The sequence below is a fragment of the Pelophylax lessonae genome, assembly GCF_965119305.1.
Source record: "Pelophylax lessonae genome assembly, chromosome: 3".
NCBI lineage: Eukaryota > Metazoa > Chordata > Amphibia > Anura > Ranidae > Pelophylax > Pelophylax lessonae.
In genome coordinates this window covers 113671135-113696725 of record NC_138770.1, presented here as the reverse complement: position 1 = coordinate 113696725, position 25591 = coordinate 113671135, and positions in this window count along the sequence as shown.

The following is a 25591-nucleotide window of genomic DNA, read 5'->3' as shown; positions in this document are numbered from 1 at the left end:
CAGCAATGCCCCCAATAAATTGCAGAGTGCACAGCAATGCCCCCAATAAATTGCAGAGGGCACAGCAATGCCCCCAATAAATTGCAGAGTGCCCACAGCAATGCCCCCAATAAATTGCAGAGTGCACAGCAATGCCCCCACTAAATTGAGAGTGCCCACAGCAATGCCCCCAATAAATTGCTGAGTGCACAGCAATGCCCCCAATAAATTGCAGAGTGCACAGCAATGCCCCCAATAAATTGCAGAGTGTACAGCAATGCCCCCAATAAATTGCAGAGTGCTACAGCAATGCCCCCAATAAATTGCAGAGTGCCAACAGCAATGCCCCCAATAATTTGCAGAGTGCTACAGCAATGCCCCCAATAAATTGCAGAGTGCACAGCAATGCCCCCAATAAATTGCAGAGTGCCAACAGCAATGCCCCCAATAAATTGCAGAGTGCTACAGCAATGCCCCCAATAAACTGCAGAGTGCCAACAGCAATGCCCCCAATAAATTGCAGAGTGCCAACAGCAATGCCCCCAATAAATTGCAGAGTGCCAACAGCAATGCCCCCAATAAATTGCAGAGTGCACAGCAATGCCCCCAATAAATGCAGAGTGCACAGCAATGTCTCCAATAAATTGCAGAGTGCACAGCAGTGCCCCCAATAAATTGCAGAGTGCACAGCAATGCCCCCAATAAATTGCAGAGTGCTACAGCAATGCCCCCAATGAATTGCAGAGTGCCAACAGCAATGCCCCCAATAAATTGCAGAGTGCACAACAATGCCCCCAATAAATTGCAGAGTGCCAACAGCAATGCCCCCAATCAATTGCAGAGTGCACAGCAATGCCCCCAATAAATTGCAGAGTGCACAGCAATGCCCCCAATAAATTGCAGAGGGCACAGCAATGCCCCCAATAAAGTGTAGAGTGCCCACAGCAATGCCCCCAATAAATTGCAGAGTGCACAGCAATGCCCCCACTAAATTGAGAGTGCCCACAGCAATGCCCCCAATAAATTGCTGAGTGCACAGCAATGCCCCCAATAAATTGCAGAGTGCACAGCAATGCCACCAATAAATTGCAGAGTGCTACAGCAATGCCCCCAATAAATTGCAGAGTGCACAGCTATGCCCCCAATAAATTGCAGAGTGCACAGCAATGCCCCCAATAAATTGCAGAGTGCTACAGCAATGCCCCCAATAAATTGCAGAGTGCCAACAGCAATGCCCCCAATAAATTGCAGAGTGCACAGCAATGCCCCCAATAAATGCAGAGTGCACAGCAATGCCCCCAATAAATTGCAGAGTGCACAGCAATGCCCCCAATAAATTGCAGAGTGCTACAGCAATGCCCCCAATAAATTGCAGAGTGCCAACAGCAATGCCCCCAATACATTGCAGAGTGCACAGCAATGCCCCCAATAAATTGCAGAGTGCACAGCAATGCCCCCAATAAATTGCAGAGTGCTACAGCAATGCCCCCACTAAATTGCAGAGTTCACAGCAATGCCCCCACTAAATTGAGAGTGCCAACAGCAATGCCCCCAATAAATTGCAGAGTGCTACAGCAATGCCCCCACTAAATTGCAGAGTGCACAGCAATGCCCCCAATAAATTGCAGAGTGCTACAGCAATGCCCCCAATAAATTGCAGAGTGCCAACAGCAATGCCCCCAATAAATTGCAGAGTGCACAGCAATGCCCCCAATAAATTTCAGAGTGCACAGCAATGCCCCCAATAAATTGCAGAGTGCCAACAGAAATGCCCCCAATAAATTGCAGAGTGCTACAGCAATGCCCCCAATAAATTGCAGAGTGCTACAGCAATGCCCCCAATAAATTGCAGAGTGTGCAGCAATGCCCCCAATAAATTGCAAAGTGCACAGCAATGCCCCCAATAAATTGCAGAGTGCTACAGCAATGCCCCCAATAAATTGCAGAGTGCTACAGCAATGCCCCCAATAAATTGCAGAGTGCCAACAGCAATGCCCCAATAAATTGCAGAGTGCTACAGCAATGCCCCCAATAAATGCAGAGTGCCAACAGCAATGCCCCAATAAATTGCAGAGTGCTACAGCAATGCCCCCAATAAATGCAGAGTGCCAACAGCAATGCCCCAATAAATTGCAGAGTGCTACAGCAATGCCCCAATAAATTGCAGAGTGCTACAGCAATGCCCCCAATAAATGCAGAGTGCACAGCAATGTTTCCAATAAATTGCAGAGTGCACAGCAATGCCCCCAATAAATTGAGAGTGCACAGCAATGCCCCCAATAAATGCAGAGATGCCAGCGTTTCCTCCCGAGACCCGTGCACTTACCTCACAAGCTCACAAGTCACGGCAGCTTCTCTTTAGTCCTCGGCTCCCGCGTCCCCCGCGTCTCCTCAGTCCTCCCGCCTCCTCCTCGGACCCAATGGCATGGGGTGGTATGCCTTTCGGCCAATCAGGAAGCGGGAGGAGCCGCTCCCTGATTGGCCAGGAGGAGGATCCGTGTGACAATAGCGAATTTTCATTCACTATTGTTACACAATGGGCGGGCTCTCGGGGCGCACTGCATCTCACTACCGTCGCCGTCTTCGTCTGCGGCTCTGCGGCTGCGCCGTCTGACTTTGTGTTGCGCGGGACGGTCAATTAGACTGCGCTGCCGCCACCTATCCCCTAATAAAGTTTTAACCCCTTGATCAGCCCCAGTTAACCCCTTTACACCCTATTACTCTGTGCACTAAATACAGTATATAGGTAAATACTGATCACTGTATTTAGTGTCACTAGTGACCCTAATTTGCGCTTGCGCTAAGCCCAGATAGGGTTAGGGCACCCGCCATCTACCCCCTAATAAACTTTTAACCCCTTGATCTTCCCCAGTTAACCCCTTCACTCCATATCACACAGTGCACTAATATATACAGTATATCAGATAACTACTGATCACTGTATTTAGTGTCACTTGTGACCCTAATTTGCGCTTGCGCTAAGCCCAAATAGGTTTAGGCCACCCGCCATCTATCCCCTATAAAGGTTTAACCCCTTGATCTCCCCCAGTTAACCCCTTCACTCCATATCACACAGTGCACTAATATATACAGTATATCAGATAACTACTGATCACTGTATTTAGTGTCACTTGTGATCCTAATTTGCGCTTGCGCTAGGCCCAAATAGGTTTAGGCTACCCGCCATCTATCCCCTATAAAGGTTTAACCCCTTGATCTCCCCCAGTTAACCCCTTCACTGCCCTGTCATAGTGTGCACTATATACAGTGATTACCGATCACTGTATTAGCGTCACGGGTGACACAACTTAGGCTAGCTAGTTAGCGTCAGGGTCCCACTACACCACCGTTACTTAGCGTCAGTTAGAGTCAAGTACACTAACACACATACACACACACACACACACACCTCCATTACCAGTATAGTGTTTGAACAGATCAATATCTGATCTGATCAGAACTATACTAGCGTCCCCATAATTTAGTGTTCCCCAAAAGCAGTGTTTGCACAATCAGCACTGATTCCTGCTAGCACCTGCGTTTAGCCCCCTTGCCCAGGCAAGTGTAGTAATCAATAGATTACTGACACTTCCAAAAAACACAAATCACACAAAACCGCTGCGTTAGCAGAGTCAGGCCTGATCTCTGCTAGTACTAGCAGTTTTTTTTTTGTAGCGACCAAATAGTCCTCGACAACCAGGTGCTTTTATTACCTAGTAGTCGCACTACTGTAGCGGTAAATTTAGTTACTAAAATGACAAAACGTTGGTACAGTGGTGAAGAGGTCTACAATATACTGACCACGGCACGTGAGAGCGATGGGGAAGCCTCACTGTCAGAATCAGGGTCAGTATACGAACCAGATGACAGCAGCGGCTCCCTGACAGATAGCTCCGACAGAGGGGTCCCTGCTAAGGTCAGGCGTACCCGACCCCATTCTGGAGTTGCTGACTTGCAAGAACTGGGAGTTTCTCGTATGCAGCAGAGTGCCAGTACTAGTGCCGCTCACACTTCTCGTGATCTGGCAAGCACGAGCGGCCTAGTACATCTTGGACCTTCAACCAGCACTGCAGTATCACCTGGTGACGTGGCGAGTCACCTAAGTGCAGTTGAAGCTGGTGCGGTGGCTAGCCCGAGTAGTGGCCCGCAGCCACCGCGTATCCGAAGACAGGCCCGTAGAGCCCATAGTGTCCTCCCTGAAGCGCTGGCATATCCTAATTGGCAGCCCACAGATTCCACAGAGCCAGTGCTTCCCCCATTCACCGCCCAACCCGGAATCCAAGTGGAAACAGCTGGTTTTAATCCCATAAACTTTTTTGAGCTGTTTTTCACTGAAGATCTTTTTTAGATCTATTGTGGACCAATCAAATTTGTACGCTCAACAATTCATCGCCGCCAACCCAAATTCACCCCTTGCCAGACCATTCGCCTGGAATCCTATTACGATTCAGGAGTTTAAAACCTTTCTGGGCCTTTCCTTCAACACGGGCATTACAAAAAAGAATGAATTGCGGTTATATTGGTCGACTGACCCAATTCATCAAATGTACATGTTCTCTGCTGCTATGTCCAGGGCTCGATACGAACAAATATTTCGGTTCATGCATTTCAACGACAATGAACTCTGTCGTCCTCGGGGAGACCCTGCATATGATTGGCTCCACAAAATTCGGCCCCTCGTAGACCACTTCAATCAGCGGTTGAACCAGCGGAACCTGGAACTCGACGTTTGAAGAAAAAAAAAAAAATACATAAAAGCTAAAAATAGTTGTCGTCTCAGTCATTTTTTATGTTCTTCTACACTTCCTATGTAATTTAAGGCCCCGTTCACATTGCCGCGATCCGACTTGGGGGGGCGACCTCCGAGGTCGCGGTGCGAGCAGCGCGCCGCGACCTCGGAGCGGCCGCCACGGACTTCATAACATTGAAGTCTATGGCGGTCGCCTCCGGGTCGCCCCAAAGAAGCTCCAGACCCTTTTTCTAAGTCAGAGCATCTTGTGTCGCTCCTATTAGAACGGGTCTGCAGCTTCCCTATGGAAGGCGACCTACGGCGACCTGTGAGGCGACCAGGTCGCCTCACAGGTCGCCTTAGTGTGAACGGGGACTAATGCTCGGTTCACACTAGGGCAACCTGTGAGGCGACCTGGTCGCCTCACAGGTCGCCGCAGGTCGACTCCCATAGGGAAGCTGCAGACCCGTTCTAATAGGAGCGACACAAGTCACTCCGACCTAGAAAAAGGGTCCGGAGCTTCTTTGGGGCGACCAGGAGGCGACCGCCATAGACTTCAATGTTATGAAGTCCGTGGCGGCCGCTCCGAGGTCGCGGCGCGCTGCTCGCACCGCGATCTCGGAAGTCGCCCCTGAAAGTAGCGTCGCGCTAGTGTGAACCGGCGCTTAATGTACTTTGTTTGTTTTTTTTGTTTTTTTGTTGTTGTTTTTCATTCTTTTGTGACCTGTTTCTCTTGCAGGTACTCGTCGGCTACCATGACATTGATTTTATATATTCTGACACAAACAGTGTTTGCGCTCAGCATATATGGATACCTTTGCTGATAGCAGCTGTGGTGATTTTCTGATTTCAGCACTGCAGTTAAAATCCTATTTTGCTATACGTGGATAGTGTCGTGTATACCCATCATTAAATTCAGTGGGTGGTTGTTTGGGCGGTTAATGATGAGTAATACTCAGCTAATAGCTTGGAGTGTCTACTTTGCAAAATGGGGTCATTTGGGGGGGTTTTGTGACATCTTGGCATTTCATGGCCTTCAAAAGTGTGATAGGTAGTAAGGAGTGAGATCAACCATTTACACCCTTAGAAAGCCAGAAGGTGCAGATTGATTTTCGGGGGCCTGTACTCGGCTAGACTGCAAAAAAGTCTCACACATGTGGTATCCCTGTACTCAGGAGAAGCAGCAGAATGTATTTTGGGGTGTCATTTCACATATACCCATGGCATGTGTGAGCAATATATCATTTAGTGACAACTTTGTGTAAAAAAACAAAAAAAAAATAATAATAATATATTTCCCGGAACTTGTGGCAAAATATAAAATATTCCATGGACTTACCATGCCTCTCAGCAAATAGCTTGGGGTGTCTACTTTGCAAAATGGGGTCATTTGGGGGGGGGGGGGTTGTGCTATCTTAAAATTCCAGGGCCTCCGAAACTGTGATGGGTAGTGAGGAGTAAAATCAAAAATTTACGCCATTAGAAAACCTAAAGATGGAGATTGATTTTCGGGGTCCCGTACACAGCTAGGCTCCCAAAAAGTCTCACACATGGGGTATCCCCATACTCAGGAGAAGCGGCAGAATGTATTTTGGGGTGTCATTCCACATATACCCATGTCATGTGTGAGAAATTTATCTTTTAGTGACAACTTTGTGTTAAAAAAAAAAAAAAAATTGTAATTTTCCCAAAACTTGTGGCAAAATATAAAATATTCCATGGACTCACCATGCCTCTCAGCAAATAGCTTGGGGTGTCTACTTTGCAAAATGGGGTCATTTGGGGTGGTTTTGTGCTATCTTGAAATTTCAGGGCTTCCGAAACTGTGATGGGTAGTGAGGAGTAAAATCAAAAATTTACGCAATTAGAAAACCTAAAGATGGAGATTGATTTTCGGGTTCCCGTACACAGTTAGGCTCCCAAAAAGTCTCACATATGTGGTATCCCTGTACTCAGGAGAAGCAGCAGAATATATTTTGGGGTGTAATTACACATATACCCATGGCATGTGTGAGCAATATATCATTTCAATGACAACTTTGTGTAAAAAAAAAAGATTTTTTTTTTAAGTCATTTTTCAAACACCTGTGAAAAAAAAATTAAATATTCAATGAGCTCAACAAGCCTCTCAGAACATTCCTTAGGATGTCTACTTTCCAAAAAGTGGTAATTTGGGGGGGGGGGGGGGTCTTGTACTGCCCTGCCATTTTAGCACTTCATGAAATGAGATAGGCAGTCAGAAATTAAAGCTGCGTAAAATTTCAGTATTTACACCATAGTTTGTAGACGCTATAACTTTTGCGCAAACCAATAAAAATACGCTCATTGAATTTTTTTTTGTCAAAGAGATGTAGCTAAATATATTTTTGGCCAAAAAAATGACATAAATTGAGTATATTGGATATTTTTTAAAAGACAAAGTTGAAAATGTCATTTTTTTGCAAAAGTTTCGCTCTTATTTTATTAATATCGCAAAAATAAAAAGCGCAGAGGTGATCAAATACCACCAAAAGAAATCTCTGTTTGTGGGAAAAAAAGGACTTAAATTTCGTTTGGGTACCACATTGCATGACCGCACAATTGTCAGTTAAAGTCGCACAGTGCCGAAGCACAAAAAGTGGCCTAGACGTAAGACAGCAAAATCCTCCGGTGGTAAAGTGGTTAAACAGGCTGCAAAATCCAGGGGTCCTCTCTGTTTCTGTTGAGCAGATTTGCTAGGGAGGAGATGGTCATCCAATCTAAGTGCTCAAACAGAAGAGAAACCCCATAGTATGATGTACAAGGCAGTTATACGCAAGTAATTCTGACTCACTCTGTAGGCTGATTAGGATCAGTGTGAATGCCGGGAAGTTCCGCGTTCCACGACTCAGGCTTCAAAACCGGAAGTGACGTTTGACGTAAGACTCCACCATACGCGTTTTGTCATAGGACGTCTACTGGGGCGTTGCATAGAGAAAGTGCGACACCTAGTGGATCCCACAGGTGTAACACGCCCTTTTATAAATTTTATGTTTCAATATCTCATTTATTATAATTTTCCACATAACAAAATAACATACACACAAGGAAAAAAACAGAAACCAATAACAAAATCAGAAGCAACATTATTACAGTAAATTTGTCAATTATAACATTATACTTCCAAAAAAAAAAAAAATTTGCAAAAAAGGGAGAAAAAAAACAAAAAAAAGAAAGAGGAAAAGAAACAGACAGAGAGAGGATAAGGACCTTCCTTCCAGTCTGGTTTTGATCCCCACTCAAGAGATTGCCATATTTAGAATACCCTTTATGTCAAGTCTCTCTTCACTTAGCATCAATTTTGTGGAGAGAAGTGAGACAAGTTTCATAGTACTTTTATAAATTTTACCTATTGAAATATCCTGGTTTACCACGGACACTGCACCCAGCACTATTCAGGAAAGAGTTTCTCCCTTTCCTAAATGTATTTGTTCACATTTTATTTCAGTATTTTAGAGGAAATATTTACTAATTATTTATGCAGAACTTTTAATATTTATTTTTTGTACTATATCTTCTTTATCACCTGCACTATGAAATAAATATTTATCACAACTTGTGCACCTCTGCTTCAAATTATTGTTCACTGTACACCATTTAATTTATTGTTCACTGTATACCATTCTTTATATACTGAGCACCTTTTGGGGAATGTGAAAACTAAGCCCATTTATCATTTCCTACTGGCACTTTTGCACTTTATGTCACCATTTATTTTTTTCATCTGTTTTATGCATATAAGTGATTTTAGAAAAAAGTCCACAGGGATTGCTGCACAAATATTTTTCTTTTATTGGAAAAATATCCAGAAAGTACATACCAGTACAATTGCAGAGTATTCCATCAAGTAAAAAGTTTCGGGCTATAGAGATAACGCCCTTCCTCAAACAGAAATACATCTTAGGCTCCTTTCACACGGCCGCTTACATCTTAGGCTCCTTTCACACGGAGCGGATGACATTTCTGTCATCCGCTCCGTGTGCCCGCATATCATCCCATCCGTTTGCGGATGATATGCGGACCTAATGTAAGTATATGGCACTGCGGATGTCAGCGGATGACACCGCTGACATCCGATTTTCCTTCCTTTCCGTTTTTTACACGGATGGAAAAATGGGGTTCTGTTCCGTTCCAAAAAACGGAACAGAACTGAAAGGAGGAAAATCGGATGTCAGCGGATGGTATTTCGCTGACATCCGCAGTGCCATTCACTTACATTGATGTCCGCAAATCATCCGCAAAAAAATAGGATGATTTGCGGACACACGGAAAGCAGCGGAGCGGCCGTGTGAAAGGACCCTAAATCCTCAAACAAATACAAAGACTTATATATGCTTAATATCAATTAGGAATCCACCAAGTCATCAATCATTAATTAATTCAAATAGGTGTCTCCAATTAGTCATTAAGAAGACTGGGATAAGATTACAAGTGTTGGATCCTTCCCCCAATACAATTAGTAATGTCGTTTATTCCGTCCTATTAGTAAAAAAAGGGAAATATTTGTCATCATGATAGCTACAAAAAACACACATTTTAATTATTAAAATTACACCATTATTCATATGTTCAGGTATTCAATATAGTTGTCACTGCTGAAAGTGTAAAACACATTCACTCGCATATTTTAGCCAAAAAGGAGTACTTATAAAAATAGATATAAATCAAGTTTAGAATTTAACCCTTTCGGTTTGTGAAGTTTCCAAAAAATGAATCCACTGGACCTCACGCTTTCTTAGTTGTAGTTTACGATTACCTCCCCTTCTGTTGGATCTGTTGAAGGTGGTATTGGAGGAAAACTTTTTTTTATTCAAGGAACAGCACTTTGTGCAGCTTAAAGGGGCAGCGATGGGTTCCAATGTCACACTTCCATATGCAAACACATTTATGGATATGGTGGAAACTTCTTTTATTAATGGTAATATACAATTCATGAAGCACTGCAAGTGCTGGTTTAAATTTGTGGATGATGTGTCTGCTGTCTGGGGAGGCGACATTGGATCCTTATCGTTGTTCAATGATTATATCAATTACCTGATACCTGGTCTTAAGTTTAGTATGACATGTAGTCGGGAGTAGGGATGCACCGATCCGATATTCGTATCGGATATCGGTGCCGATATGGCCATTTTAGATGGATCGGTAACATTGACCGATCCACTGGCCAATCCGGTTTTTGCTTGGTAACGGCTCAGCCATCCCTTACTAGGTGCAGTAGTAGTATGGGATGGGAGCCGCTACTTCCTGTATAGTCCCGGCTCAATGGAGGAGCCATACACATGAAGCAGCGGCTTTGCTCTGTACTGCAGCCGCTTGCTTTGTGTGTAGCTCCGGATCGGTTCCGGTATCGGCGATTTCCCAACACCAGATATCGGTATCGGGTCCATAAAAGTTGGATCGGTGCATCCCTAGTCGAGAGAGGATTGCATTCTTAGATACAGTCTAAGGCTCCATGTACACGGGACGTTGTTAAAAGTCCCTTTGAATGCTGGAATTTTTAGGACGTTTGAAACCTCCGTTCGGTCGCGTTTGTTCCCACGTTTAGCGGGCATTTGCGGGCGTTTGCGTTTAGAACCGTTCCTAGAGGTCAAAAAAATGATTCCCCTTTAAAATGGAAAAACGCGAATGCTAAACGCGTGTCATCGCGTTCGGACGCGTTCGGTCACGTTTTTGTGTTTGAAACGCCGGGAAACACACGTTCGAACGCAAATAATTGCGTTCTAAAAATCATCCCTGAACGCAACTGCCTGCAAATGACTATAAACGACCATGTGTACATGGACAGATAAGATAACATGGAGCTGCGTTCAGGGGCTTCTGAAAAAAACGCCCAACTGCTCCTAAACGGCCATTTCCAGCGTCCCGTGTACATGGAGCCTTAATATTGAAGGATGGACGAATCATTAGTGATTTGTATACTAAGTCGACAGATAAAAAACAACGTTTACATTCTAATAGCTTTCATCCAACCGGCATTTTTAGATCAATACCTAGGAGTCAACTAATACGAGTTAAAAGGATAGTGACTGACCCACAAATATGTGAGACAAGATTGAAGGAGATGGGTGAGAAACTAACAAAGAGAGGGCATCCCTTAGAGATAATCAATAAGGAACAAAAACAACAAATTATGACATTTAAAAATTCCCAGAGTTCCCAGAAAAGGATCCCATTTGTGTCACAGTTTTACCCATTTTCGGCTAACATACAAAAAATTGTTAAGAAACACTGGTCTATATTGGGAGAAAATTATCCCAATATTCCAGAATTTCATGTACCCCCATTATCATCATACAGGAAAAAGGTAGAACCCTACATGATAGGTTAGTAAAGACAGATCAGTATGTTGAACACAGCCCTATTGTGACTTTTCTAGGACCAAAAAACACAGGCTCATATCCATGTTTGAGTTGCATTCAATGCAACTCAATGATATAAGGAAAACACTTTTCACATCCACATAGGGGATATGACATAAAAATTAAGGATCATTATACATGTCAATCTTCATATGTTGTATATATTATCAAATGCCCATGTGGCTTGTATTACGATGGGGAGACAACTCAAAAAGTTAAGGATCGCATTGCCCGCCACAAATACTCAATTAGGGACAAATGCCATAAATGCCATTAGCGAGACATTTTTTAGAGAAAGGACATTCAGTGTCCCAATTGAGGTTTATGGTTATAGACAGTATACAAAGAAACAGAAGGGGAGGTAATCATGAACTACAACTAAGAAAGAGTGAGGTCCAGTGGATTCATTTTTTGGAAACTTCACATCCGAAAGGGTTAAATTCTGAACTTGATTTATATCTATTTTTATAAGTACTCCTTTTGGTCTAAAATATGCGAGTGAATGTGTTTTACACTTTCAGCAGTGACAACCATATTGAATACCTGAACATATGATTAAGTGGCGGTTCACACTTCTGCGGATGCGGAGATCGCATGCAATTCGGAGCGCACTGCTCCTAAATTACATGCGATCTCATGTGCGGTACAAATTTCAGCCATACACTTTGTATGGCTGAATTCGCACTGCATCCGCACCAAAGACGCACGAGGCATTTTTTTTTATTCGCAACAGAATCGGATCGCATAGTGGTTCACACTAGTGCGATCCGATTCTGTGTGAACTTGCAGACCGCACAGCGATATGTGATCGCAACTGGGGGTGTCGTTAACTTTTAATTGACACCCCCTGCGTATCGCATATGGCAGTGTGAACTGCCAGAGGTGCGGATACGATGCGGGATCACGCTGCATATTCGCAGCGTTCCCGCATCGCAGAAGTGTGAACAGAGCCTAATGGTGTCATTTTAATAATTAAAATGTGTGTTTTTTGTAGCTATCATGATGAAAAATATTTCCCTTTTTTTTACTAATAGGACAGAATAAACTGGACATTACTAATTGTATTGGGGGAAGGATCCAACACTTGTAACCTTATCCCAGTCTTCTTAATGACTAATTGGAGACACCTATTTGAATTAATTAATGATTGATGACTTGGTGGATTCCTAATTGATATTAAACATATATAAGTCTTTGTATTTGTTTGAGGATTTAGATGTATTTCTGTTTGCGGAAGAAAAAAAAAAAAGAAAAATATATTTATATATATATATATATATATATATAATGTTTGGGGGTTCTAAGTAATTTTCTAGCAAAAAATACTGATTTAAACTTGTAAAAAAACAAAAGTCAGAAAAAGCCAGAATCAGCAAATAGTAAGAAAAAGAAAAAAAATATTTACTGATTTATCTCAGTGTGTTTCAAGCAGCCCGATTGACACCTGTCTATGTCATTGGAAAGGACCATAAAAGCAGGCTCATATAAGCTTCATCTGTGTTAATAATAAGCTCTCTGATTTTGAAATGTTGAAAATTAACAGTTGGAATTGGAATTTGAATCTGATTGGCTGAGCTCTGGCTGCCCTAATGGTATCCTAGCAACAATGATGTCCCTCACAGCCAGCCTATATAAGGAGCTGTTGGAGCTGAATCTGGCGGTTTGGTTTTGCTAGAGGTAGTGAACACATCGCTTTTCTAGTGCTCTGTGCGTTTTCATTGTAATTCATCAGAATGAAGTGGCAACGCAGAAACCAAACCTTGGCATTTCGTCCTTATAAGATCAGGGATGAGATTACTTGGAAATTCATCCAAGATAAGAACTTTGTGATGGATTTGGATAAGATCACATTATTACTTAGTGAGTTGAAGCTAGAGACAACTCAACAACACCCCAAAAATGGGGAAAACAAACATGGGAACTCTGATAAGGGGAAGAATTCTGGAGAGAGAAAGAGTTCCATAGAGAAGAATGACAAGACCAGAGGAAAGAAGCAGAGAGGAGATAAGGGAAGATTTGATGCTGTACTCATTCGGGCCAAACCAATACTGGGTATGACAGGTACTGCCATATTGCCCAAGAGGAACAACAAGAGACCAGCATCAGATGCGATTTTCCCTGCACCTCCAAATAAGCAACAGATGACTATCACAGATGGGACAAGTAAGAATGATGAGAACAATTTCATAAAATATAACATAATTGTCACTGTTTAGATATTTTAAAAAGCCTGTCCCCTGCCAACAGCTGTAGAGTAGGACCCCCCACCTTGCCTTTTTAAAAGGGGATGTTACCCTCTCATTGCTCAAGCATTATAACGAATGCTATCCTCAGCTAAATAAATGGGTTTGGGTGAGCTGCAGCTATAGCTTATGTGGATAGATCTGTCCTCCCATACTGGATCACACATATGACCACCCCTGCAGTTCTCCCTATTATGATGGTATTCCTTTAACCCATTTGCTGCCGCAATTTTCTCACACATGGTATATCACATGTTTTTGGGCCTAAGCATTACTTACAGTGGACCTGCAATTTAAAAGTGAAGATTTGCTACATTATGGGAAACATCCAGAAATACTAATTGCACCCAAGTAGTACCCAGAAAGATTTAGCTTTTGTCTGGAGTTGGGGGGGGGGGGCTATATTATGTGAGGGGGAGCTATAATATGTGAGAATCTGACTTATGATCTTCCATACAGGCCCACTTTGTTCAGAGAACTCCACTGGAACAACCAGTCGCTTCTAGGCATAGATGGCTGGACTCTGATGGCAATGAATATTTATGTTCCTGGGCTCCCAGGAGAGGGATTCCCCAACTTAGAAAGGGGTAGTAGTGAATAGGTGGTTTTACACCTGCCAATTCAAAATGACGTGAATCCAATTGGGCCTCTTTTTAATTACCCCAATTTCTTCTACAATATGCAGCACATCTGGCAGAATTATTTTAAAACAAGTTTACAGCTTCTATTGCAGCCTTGAACTTGTTTTGCCTCTTCGACTGCCATGATGTACAGGTTATATTCTTGCAGGTCATAGAGTTAAAAAGTCAACTACTGTAGCAATGCACATCCCTCTAAATCTTTCACTAATGAAAACATGCTGCAATCTGTGTAGAAACATAAAGCCGTTTCCCTTTATTTGGTCAAACTACTTAGCATCAGGGAGTCGTGGTAAACAGGAATCTCTTTTCCATGTGCTTTCCACCATTGTCAGTTAGTGTTTTGTAATGTATGTGTTCTATTGCAGTAAGATAATAACATGTCATGATTTCTATTTATCTAGTAGTCAATGAGATAGTCAGCAAAATAGACAACATGGCAATCAGCGAGACAGTCAACAAGGCAGTCAGCGAGACAGTCAACAAGGCAGTCAGCGAGACAGACAACAAGGCAGTCAATGAGATGGTCAACAAGGCTGTCTGTGGAGAGACAGTCCATGAGGTTGTCAGCGAGCCAATCAACCAGGCTATCAGAGAGCCAATCAACCAGGTTGTCAGCAAGCCGGTCAACAAGCCTGTTAGCGAGCCAGTCAATGAGCTTGTCAGCGAACCAGTCAATGAGCTTGTCAGCGAACCAGTCAACCATGTTGTTAGCAAGCCAGTCAGCAAACTTGTCAGTAAGCCAGTAAAGCTTATCAGAAAGCAAGTCAACGAGCTTGTCAGCAAGCCAGTCAACAAGGCAGTCAGGGATAAGCCCCGCACCAACGTAGGATGCAGTTCACCAGCCGCCTTTAACCTTGACAGCCTCACCTTTCATAAAGTACTTGGTCAAGGTAGTTACGGAAAGGTAAGTAATCAAAGACATATGAACAGCAGGTTTATTGTATTGTGAGTTGGTGGTTATTAATATTGTCAGCGGGCTAACAGTAGGCTATAAGTGGAGGTCACACCACTGTATTCCTTACCACTTGCCATTTACACTACACACGCTGAGCTGTGTTACTCAATGATAAACTGAAATCTATTGTTTCCAATAAGACCAGGTTACACCAGCGTGATGCGTTAGTGTGCGCTCAATGCAATTGGAATATAATGCATGTAATGAAATGAGCTTTAACCAGTTCCCGACCACCCACCGACTTTTTACTGCGGCAGAGTGGCTCACACAGGCAGAATGACGTAGACCTATGTTGCTCGCCTAAGAGGAACTGGGGGGCGAGCACGCACCGCTGGCGGCATGCTCCCGTCCCCGATCATCAGCGGGGAAGCCGAAGCGTGTCAGGCGGCTCTGATTGCCACCTAAAACTCTCGATCATTCCCCGCTGAAGGAAGGTCAGCTGTTGTAAACACAGCCTACCGTTCTTCTCCCTGGGATTATCGCAGAACTCATGTGATCCTGCTATATAGGATCACATGTCTCTGTGGTCTTCTCAGAAGAAGTCACGCCCCCCCACAGTTAGAATCACTCCCCTAGGGTCACATTTAACCCCTTGATCACCTATACCATTAACCCCTTCCCTGCCAGTGTCATTATTACAGTAACAGTGCATATTTTTAGCACTGATTACTGTAGTAATTTCACTGGTACCCCCAAAAGTGTCAAAAATGTCAGTCAGGGGTCCGATCTGTCCATCGCAATGTCACAGTCCTGCAAAAAAATCGCAGATTGCCGCCATTACTAGTAAAAAAAAAAACTGACATAAATCTTTCCCGTAGTTAATAGACTGGATAACTTTTGCGCAAACCAATCAAAATACGCCTATTGAGATTGTAGCAGAAAACAAATTGGCCTAAAATGTTAAAAAATTTAGATTTTTACATTTTTTTGGGGAATGTTATATAGCAGAAAGTGAAAACATTGTTTTTTTTTTCCAAAATTGTCGCTATTTTTTTGTTTATAACGCAAAAAAAAAAAAAAAAATCGCACAGGTGATCAAATACCACCTAAAGAAAGCTCTATTTGTGGGGAAAAAAGGACGTAAAGTTTGTTTGGGTACAGCGTCGCACGACCGCGCAATTGTCCGCTAAAGTAACGCAGTGCCGAATCACAAAATAGGGCCTGGTCATTAAGGGGGCAAATCCTTCTGGTCCAAAAAAATAGGTACAATAAAGATATTTTACACCATTGTTAAAAAAAAAAGCATGCCAACGCACAGCATCTCAAATGTGCTTAGTGTGTTTTAAATTAATGAAAAGCGAGTGGAGTGAATCCAGCCTAAATTCATATTAGTGGTGTACTGTATGTTGGAGGTGTAATACACAAAAAGCAGTTCAACACAATTACAAATCCTTTGGTAGATAAGGCAATAAGCTAATGTGTATAAACTCTATTTAGCAGATTGTATAGAGTTCATCAGAGCTTCATAGACTTTAGCACCAATATATAGGAATGCTGAATACAGACTTAAAGAGGAAGTAAACCCTCCTCTGCAAGTTGTACCTATAGGTAAGCCTATGATAAGGCTTACCTATAGGTACTGTATATATCTCCTAAACATGTACCGTTTAGGAGATATTTACCTTAAATGCAGCCAGTGACATCACTGGCGCATGCGCTCTGAAGGAACGGCCGCTGGTGCCGATCCTTCAGAGCCCCGTGCCCTGACCGTCGGCTCCCACGCGCACGCGCGGGAGTGACGTAATCGTGGCTCCAGCCAATCAGATGGCCGGATGCCGCAAACCCGGACGAAGGAGAACATGTCGCCCATGAGAGAGGTGAGCGGTCGGCACTTCGGGGCTTCGTTTTAAGGTAAGTATTTCATAATGAGCTAGTATGCGATGCATACTAGCTCATTATGTGTTTGTCTTTCAGGTATTTTTTTTTTTTTTTAATTCGGAAGTTTACAATCTCTTTAAGAGTGAGTGCTGGCTGTAATTTTCTCTAAGTTTGCTAAAAGCCTACTGCAGCCTGCTAAAAGTCTATTTAAAGCTATCCCCATTCACTAACAGTCTAGAAGTTAGTGACTAACAGTCAAAACCACTTACAACTTGCTAAAAACCTGCTGAGTTCATGCTCTATAAACTAGTGTTTTCAAGCCAAGACTAACAATTGTAGCCAGGCTGGGGGTTGCTGCTGGGGACCCAGAGGTAACCTTTTCAGAACCTGGTGCTGAATTAGCTCTAATCATTTGTGTCCTGTGTTTTTTAGGTCGCCCTGGCATCCCATCCTGCTACTGACAAGAAACTGGCAGTCAAGGTGGTAAAGAAAAAGCGATTATTACAAGAAGATCCTAAAAGTGTCCTTACAGAGAGACAAATACTTGAAAAAGTTGGAGAGAGTCCATTTTGTACACACGCCTACGGAACCTTCCAGTCAGAAGTAAGTGTCACATTCCTACCAATCACTCATCAAATCACATCCATATTATCCATTTGATCTCCAAGTCCAGCACAGACCTAGAAACAAATCCCCAAACCAGAAAAACATTACAGATGGCTCAGACATGAGAGAATTATGGCGGCTGAAATTGGGAATTCTGGTTCTCCCTGGCTGTCTTGCTCTTACTTTGGCTTTGCTATCCCTGACTTGGATCAGGTATAGCCCCTGTACCTCTCTCATGACAAAGTCACTGTAATGGCAGCCTGGTAGAACATGTTTGCATGTTATGTGGCTCTGTATATTGCTTTCCCAATGAGAAAAGATGTTCAACATATATTTAAAGTTCCTGCCAAGCATCATATTTTGAAATGAATGTGAATTGAGATTTAAAGTGTATGTTAAGCCAACAGTGACCATCTCTTGTTTGTTCCCACGTGGTCTATGCAATATACAAATCAAAGCATTTTCTTACATCTGTTTAATAAGAGCAGAACAATACCCATTGATCCTGCCAGAAATCCAGTGCTGTCCTGTGTTATCATAAGCCCAATGTTTCTCCATTTCTGACAAAACACAAACCTCACATCCACTTGACCTTTTTTTAACCTATATATTTCTCTCTGTCTTTTACAGGAAGATCTCTTCTTCATTATGGAGTACATGAGAGGAGGAGAACTAGCCGACTTGATCAAGTCTTCTGCTCCATTATCAACTGCTGCAATAAGGTAAGGCTCATAAACATACGGTCAAATGATGAATTCATACCTGCACCATGTGACGCGTCTATTTTGCACATTTTTGCATGTTTGTTCTGCAACAGCACAGGGCAGCCTATTCACTTGCATGGGCTTCCCTACTTGTGCCAAATGTGCCAAAGTCACATACTTAGTGAGGCTGAAAAAAACATCCGTCCATCCAGTTCAACCTATGATGTGTGTGTTTGCTGTTAACCATACATTGTATACCCCTGAATGTTGTGGTCTTTAAGGTGCCCATCTAAAATCTTTTTGAAACTATCGATGCTCCCTGCTGATACCACTGCTTGTGGAAGAGAATTCCACATCCTTACCGCTCTGACAGTAAAGAACCCCTTACGCAGTTTAAGTTAAAACCGTTTTTCTTCTAGTTTTAGTGAGTGGCCACGTGTCTTATTGAATTCCTTTTCTCTGAAAAGTTTGTTCCTTATGCTAGGGTCGCCAGTACAGTATTTGTACATTGATGTCATATCCCCTCTCAAGTGTCTCTTCGCCAGAGAGAATAAGTTCAATGCTTCTAGTCTTTCCTCAGATGTCCTATATTCCCCTAATTATCTTTGTTGCCCTTCTCTGGACTTTCTCCAGTTCCAGCGCATCCTTTCTGAGGACCGGTACCCAGAACTGGATGGCATATTCAAGATGTTGCCAGACCAGAGTCTTGTAGAGTGGGAGAATAATCCCTTTATCTCTGGAGTGAATCCCCTCTTTTATACATGCCAGTATTCTGTCGGCTTTGCTTGCAGCGGCTTGTCATTGCATGCCATTGCCAAGCCTGTTGTCCACTAGGACCCCCAGGTCCTTTTCCATCATAGATTCACCCAGAGGATCACCGCCTAGCGAGTAACTTGCGTTCGTATTTCTGACACCCAACTGCATTACCTTACATTTTCCAACATTAAACCTCATCTGCCATGTAGTTTCCGACCCCATTATTTTGTTCAGGTCTGCTTGCAAGCTTACCACGTCCTGCATCAAAGATATTGGCCTGCTTAGCTTAGTATCCTCGCAAATATCGAGTACCAGTATCAAATATGTACTGTTTACCCCATCCTCTGGGTCGTTTATGAATAAATTAAACAGGATTGGTCCCAGGACAGATCTTTGGGGGACCCCACTTTCTACACCCGACCAATCCGAGTACTCCCCATTTATCACCACCCTCTGAACTCCACCCTGAAGCCAGTTTTCAATCCAGGTACTCACCCTATGGTCCATACCTATGTACCTTAGTTTGTACAGTAAACATTTGTGGGGAACTGTGTCAAATGCCTTTGCAAAATCCAGATACACCACATCCACAGACCTTCCTTTATCTAGATGGTAACTCACTTCTTCATAGAAGGTTAATAGATTGTTCTGCAAGAATGATTTTTCATAAATCCATGCTGATTTCTACTAATAATACTGTTTTCATTACTAAAGTCTTTTACTGTATATAGTCCCTTAACATCCCCTCCAAAATCTTGCAGACTACTGATGTTAGGCTAACTGGCCTAGAGTTCCCCCGGATATATCTCGGCCCTTTTTTAAATATTGGTACCACGTTGGCTTTTTTCCAATCAGCTGGCACCATTCCCGTCAGTAGACTATCCACAAAGATCAAGAATATTGATCTGGCTTTTACCTGGCTGAGTTCTTTAAGGACCCTCGCGTGCAACCATCCAGTCCCGGTGATTTATTTATGTTAAGTTTTTCAACTTTAGTTCTGAGTCTGTCTTCTGTTAACCACGAGGATGCTTCCTGAGGTGTATTATTTATTTTAACATTACAAGCTGGGTTAGTGTAGCCCCCAAGTCTTTTGTGAAGACTGAAGAGAAGAATTTATTTAGCACTTTCGCCTTCTCGCCGTCCTCTGTGGCCAGATTCCCTTCATCATCTTTTATGAGGCCAATGTGTTCTGGTCTCGCTTTCTTACTATTTATATACTTGAAGAATTTCTTGGGAATTTTTTTTACTGTCTTCCGCTATGTGCCTTTCGTGTTCTATTTTAGCCGCCTTGATTTCGCCTTTACATTTCTTATTGCACTCTTTGTAATGTTGGAATGCTGCCAATGACCCCTCAGCCTTGTATTTTTTGAAAGCCCTTTCTTTAGTTTTAATATGCCTTTTTATGTTGGAGTTTAGCCACCCAGGGTTTATTTTAGCTCTTTTAAACTTATTCCCCTTTGTAATGCACTGGCCAATCCCTTTATTTAGTATGTTCTTGAAGCACTCCCATTTTTCCTCCGTGTTCTTTGTTCCTAGGGTTCTATCCCATTTTATATTGTCTAGCAAAGAGCGCAGATTAGTGAAGTTGGCTCTTTTAAAATTTAGTGTCCTTATGTTACCCTTGTGTTTCCTATTTCTATGATTTATACTGAAACTAATTAACCTATGGCCACTGTTTACTAAGTTGCCTCATACTTCTATATCCGTAATCAGTTCTGTATTTTTAGTAATCAGTAGGTCTAGTACCGCATTGTTTCTTGTCGGTGCGTTCACAAGCTAACCAATGAAATTGTCCTGCAAAACATTTAAGAACTGCCGAGCCTTGGATGAATGCGCGGTTCCTTCTGCCCAGTCTATATCTGGATAATTAAATTCCCTCATTAGAATGACATTTCCCATCCTTGCTGCCATTCCAAGCTGTGATAGGAGGTCCGCCTCCCCCTCTTCCCTCTGGTTTGGGGGCCTATAGCATACGTACAATATTACTTTCCCCATAGTGCCTTCCCTTTGAAGGCTCCCTAGCTCTATTATTAACCACTTGCCTACAGTGCACTTTCACCCCCTTCCTGCCCAGGCAAATTTTCAGCTTTCAGAGCTGTCACACTTTACTCTCCAACACTCAGGTACTCCTAACACTCAGGTACTCCTAACACTCAGGTACTCCTAACACTCAGGTACTGTCAACACTCAGGTACTCACCAACACTCAGGTACTCACCAACACCCAGGTACTCACCAACACCCAGGTACTCACCAACACCCAGGTACTCATGTACTTTTCAACTCTCAGGTACTCTCAACACTCAGGTACTCTTCAACACTCAGGAACTTTCAATACTCAGGTACTCTCAGTACACTACACCCTCAGTCAGTCTTCAGTCACAGTCTTTACTTACCTAGTCTGTGTCACTGTGCTCCTGCACAGCCGCCCCCTGTAACCTGTCACTGACACTTGCAGGGCTTGACGGTGAATCCTACTCACACAGACCGTCAGTCAGTAAGTCTCCTACTCTGCTCCCCTGCCTTTACTGTCACACTCCCTCACTCCCCCACACAGTATTTCCACTTACCCGCTGCCCTCGGTCAGCCTGTCCTCTGGATCTCTCGGTCCCACCCGCCGCTGTCGGAACCTCTCCCGGTCCCTTGATCTCCTGCCGCCGCTGGAGCCACTCACCGCTGAAGCCCGCTGCCTCACAGTCTCCGGGGGGCATAGACTTTCTTTGGCAGTGAGCCTCAGGCACTTTTGCAATGTACGTGATTTTGGTTAATTTTTTTTAGGCAACTGCTACCTGCATTTGAGATGCAATTAAGAAATAATGGCACCACAAGAGTGATACACATCTTGGCACATTTTTCATGTGGTGTGAATAGCAAAGCAAAGGCTGAGAGCTAACAGTCATGATAAAGGATTTGCATTAACATAATAATAAATCTTAATTTGAAATAAAAGCCCACCCACACCGACCCACCTTAGTAAGCCTTCATCAGGAACGAACCTCTGTTGCCCCACCCCCTCGAAGACAGATGCACTTTCCCCCCCAACCCCCTCATTTAGCCGTCAGCAAAGTGCACTGTAATTCCATTTTGTAGAGATCAATCTCACATTATCACATACTGCTTCAACCAGATGTGACTAATCCCTACAAGATACCACTGCATGCTACTTGTATAGCTTATTCCATAGGAAGCTATTTGTCCACCCTGATGAATGGTCAGTTGGTACTCCTAGTGATTGATCACTAGCATGTTAAGCAGCACAAATGATCTGCTTAAAATCTCCTGTATACCTCTAGCTTGATGTCATACCTCCTAGAAAACTGATAAATCCTTTTGTTTATCTTAGTGTGCAAGGCTGTATCTTCAACCCCGCACAATCAATGTTCCAACCCGACAGATCTCAGCCAGTGGGTGTCAGCTACCACAGGTATGAGATTTTTGGTCAGATCAGGTGACTATTATCCAATCTCTATGGGCTGGTTTATGATCAACGAATGTAATAACCCAAAAACTGAACAGTGTCTATCATTGACAGAGGAATACATTCCTTCCTATGACTATGACTTATTCTGTGAGACGTATGATATTAATAGATCTTTTCTTCTTTTTTTACAGATTTATTGCTGCAGAACTTCTCTGTGCTCTGCAATATCTGCACAGACGTGGTATCATTCACAGGTAAGTGTTTCCATCATGATCTTACTTCCATATTCACCATTCTTTATGAACCACTTCCAGCCAGAGGCATCATCCCGGTACCATTTTTATGAGAGTCGGCTTTCAGGTGGTAACGGCCGATGCGGCTCGGGAGCCGCTCGGTCATTACCCCAGCGAGAGGAAGGGGACGCCACCTCCCGCCGCACTGCCCGGGTCTCCCGTGCCAACAGGAGACCCGAGAAACCAGCCGGAACCTCCGCTGGCTTGTTGGAGTCCCAAACGAAGCTCCATTCAGCCAGAAGCGGCATTCTCCAGAAGCGGCGTCCATGACGTCACCTCCGGGTTACTCGGCGGCTAAAGGCACCGAATTTGAAAAGTGACAGTATTCAAAAATGCTGTTTTCAGCATTTTCGAATGCATTGAAATTTAGTGGAGGGGTCTAGGGTCTTTTAGACCCCAGATCCCTCCATAAAGAGTACCTGTCACTGCCTATTGCTGTTTACTTTGCTTGTGACAGCAATAAAAGTGATCAGATTTTTTTGTTTTTTAAAACCTGTGCTAAAATTAAAAAAATAAATAAATGAAATAAATAGGAAAAAATTTTTTTTAAAGCGCCCCCATCGTCGTGAGCTCGCGCACGAAAGAAAACGTATACGGAAGCCGCGCCCGCAAATGAAATCGCTGCTCAAACCACACATGTTAGGTATCGCCGCGATTGCCAGAGCAAGCGCAATAATTAAAAAAAAAAAAAGAGCTACTCTGTAACTCTAAACTGGTAACCGTTAATACTTTTTTAAAGCATCGCCTATGGAGAATTTTATTCACCGTAGTTTGTCACCATTCCACGGGTGTGTGCAATTTTAAACTGTAACATGTTGCGTATCTATTTACTCGGCATGACATCATCTTTCACAATATACAAAAAAATGGGCTAACTTTACTATTTAGCTTTTTTTAAATGCAGTGAAATGTATTTTTCCCCAAAAAATGGCGTTTGAAAGACTGCTGCGCAATACCGCTTGACAAAAAATATTGCAACGACCGCCATTTTATTATCCAGAGTCTTTTCTAAAAAAATATATATAATAAAGGGGGAAGGGTTCCGCGCTAAGGTCATACCAATGGCTGCAGCCTCCCTCAAAATATAACCAAAGGTTATACGGAAATGTAATGGGAATGGGAGGGATGGTGGCGCTGCCTAGGGAGAGATGAATTGATGTATATATGTATATATATATATATATATATATATATATATATATATATATATATATATATATATATATATATATATATATATATATATATGCATGGATTTCAAAGATTTTGTACCTTTGATTCTTATATATTCGCACTACCTCTGTGATTCATCACTGCTGTATTATTATTATTATTTATTTGTGGTTCATCACATCATCACTTGCACTCAGTCACTTTATGATTGCACCTTTGTTTGGATTTCTTTGATAGTCTTATTTATTCATATCTACAGTGTATTTATGATATTCATCATAAATTTGTAGTGGCATTTTTATTTTGTAGCACTTTATGATTGCACTTCTTTTGATATATTCATTCACCTTTTTATATATTTATATTTATTTATGAAATTTTTCACTGGTTTCTAGTGGCAAATTTCTGCCAGTTACAGCATTTATATGCACTTTATGACCTCTCAATTTATACTGTGATTCACATTTATTTTTGCACATTTTGACTTTTACTGTCACATTTAGATACCTCCCATCATCTGTTTTAACCTTGTAATCTATTCATATTTTTTGACATACGTTTTCCATATATACATCAGTTCATCTCTCCCTGGGCAGCACCACCATCCCTCCCATTCCCATTAAAATATGTATAATGTTTGGGAGTTCTAAGTACTTTCTAGCAAAAAATACTGAGTTTAACTTGTAAACAACGAGTGTCAGAAATGGGCTCGGTCCAGAAGTGATTAAAGGCCAACACCACCCAACACTGGTACTCTAGCTGTGGATGGGTGTACAAGGAGTGAATTGCCCACTGCCAGTTCTGTCCCCTGCTGCTGAAGCTTTTCTGCATCTAAGTGAGGGAGCCTGACTTCCCTATACTGCATACATTTTAATTAAAAACAAAATCAAGCTAAGAATCTGTCTAATTATAACTGCAGTAATTGCAGATGTCCCCTTCTAACATGGCTCCACATCCCATTCAGCAACCCCACAAAACCAGCCACAGGTGCAAAGCTTGTCCTGGGCCCCATCAACCCCCATAAATCAGTAGAAGAAACAATATTAAGGCACACTCCGTTAATCTGCAATGTTTCTACAACTTTATTAAAGACATATGGATAGAAACACTCCCCAGGCTGTCTCATTCCAATACGTATCGCCCCAAGTGAGATTTAATCATGCCACACTAAAAGAGCAAAATGTGACAGAGGAAGACAGCCTATGGAGTGTTTCTGCTCCCTTGTTTTCAATAATGACGTTAAAGCATTGAAGAATGACAGACTGGGACTTGACATGGTTTCTTCAACTGCAGTAAGCTGGGAACTGAGCTCATGAGGTTTATGCTGAGATTCATAAAGTGGTGCAGAAAGTTAGTAGGTGATCTAACCCGTTAGCACTAATCTAAACCTGACCTATTAATATTGGGTAAGCTTCGGTTTTAAACATTTGATCTGTAAACCTAACTCTCTCCTTTTATTTTACAGAGACTTGAAACCTGAGAACATACTGATCGACAGCTCCGGCCATGTTAAAATTGCAGACTTTGGCCTTTCTAAAGTCAATATGTTTGGATCCAAGAAAGTGTATAGTTGTGCCGGTACTCCAGGCTATATGGCCCCAGAGGTAAGTAGAAAATCACCCTTATTTTGCCCCTTTACCACTTCCATCTTCATATTATATATATGTTTATCAGCCATATCATTATAATGAAAGAACAAGAGTTTTGGAGATGAAGAAAGCAGGGTCACAATGATTGTGACAAGAAGCCTTAAAAAAGACAAGGGCCACACTTTGACCTGTCATTCCTACCAAATATATTTTAACTATTATTACTGTTCTGTGTATGGCTGATCATGTGCTTTATTTTATACTTACCTTTACTCTCTGTTTTCTCAGGTTTATAATGGAATACCCTA